This window comes from Cynoglossus semilaevis, chromosome 9 (genome assembly GCF_000523025.1).
Source record: "Cynoglossus semilaevis isolate Cse_v1.0 chromosome 9, Cse_v1.0, whole genome shotgun sequence".
In the NCBI taxonomy this organism is placed as follows: Eukaryota; Metazoa; Chordata; class Actinopteri; order Pleuronectiformes; family Cynoglossidae; genus Cynoglossus; species Cynoglossus semilaevis.
Genome location: NC_024315.1, coordinates 16,821,630 through 16,823,233, shown reverse-complemented (window position 1 = coordinate 16,823,233; position 1,604 = coordinate 16,821,630).

Here is a 1,604-nt window from a genome sequence, read left to right as displayed (position 1 = left end):
CAGCAGCGGCAGCAGCAGCAGCAGCAGACAGAGCCGGGCTTCACTGACCACTGAGTGAAAACACAGCTGCTCAGGACATGAAAACCAGCTTGACTTTGAGGAAACATGAGTGCGCAGCCACACTCGGGCCGTGAGGCTGCTGAGGTGTTGTCTGCACGCTGACATTCCCACAGTTTGAACACACGGTTGTTTAGTGGACGGTAGGTTACAGCGGAGGCTGATGGCGATGTCGTTTAAAAAAAAAAAAAGGTTTCCCTCAGTGGTGTCTGGTGTCCTGCACAGACCTTTGAACAGTACATGCAGAAACTCAAAACCACGTCTTTTCATTTCATTCAATAAATGGTGGCTAGAAAAATGGTGGACACACTGAAAATGTACAACCAAACAGAAACAAACATGGAGGATCTCTGTGTACTTCACAAGTCAAAAAGCTGTCAGACAGATGTTAGAAATGGCAGTGGTGTATTCTCAATCATTCTATATATCATGAATTATTATAAAATAATACAGATGACTCTGTTCTATGAATTCATTCTCGCTCTCGGCGATTGTGCTGCTCCCAGTCGCGTATACTTTTTATCCAATCATATTTCAGCCTCATGTGTTGAAAGAAATCTGCCCGAGGGCCTTCAGAGCTGGTGGTCCGGGCGCTGGGAGCCTAAAATGAATGGCAATGAGATTGTTTCTTCAACCAATCAGATTTTGAGTTGGCATCCAACTGGCAAAGCGAGGATGGTGAGAAAACATACCAATCTAACCGACTTACACGCTTGAAAGTGACGTTTTCTCTGTGTCCACCGCTCCACTGTCGAGCGGACATTCTGAGTCTGTCAAAAATACAACAGGACAGACTGGACCTTTAGCATTAGCATGGATGACGATAGAAGAAGACTTGTTGTCACAGACCTGCTGAAAGTCAGACTGCTACGGCACAGGCCGGGCCGCTGACCTGATGTTGGAGCGCCCATAAATGTGGAGTTGATAAGGTTTTAAACTTGAGGTACCTGTATGGACTTCAACAACAAACAGATTATGGATTACAGTTTCAGAAATTACCCAGAGTTTCTTGGGATAACGTGGCTCATAAAGTCACTACGGGTGGATTTCCAGTGGGGAGTCCACAGCAAACCAAGATCACAAAGGTAGAAGATCTGAACGGGAATGATCTAACCAGCACTGAGGACACACGGCTCCAAGCTGCGCTCAGGTTCATGTGGTCTGCATGAACAGCTCCCACACATCCTGCCAGATCTTTTATGGACGTTTGGCCCCGAGCCAAAGAATCCAGAGCTTCTAAGGAAGAGATACAAAAACTGTATCAGACACATTCATCAAAGACACCGTGGCGGGACGACAAAAGGAGCTTTAATCTAGCGTGGACGATCCATTCAAGTGTCGCAGCACACACCTGTCAATACTGTCAGAGGGCAAGGCCAAAAACGTGTCTTTACTCTCAATGTGAAACCCATGTGATGTGAGTAACTGACAATATGTAGGAAATCTAACAAAAAGTGGCATAAAAAACAAAAAACCCCAAGCAAAATACAAATAAAAACGAAGCTTTTGCACTTTGACCAACAAATCCTTTTCCGTTCCCCGTGCTG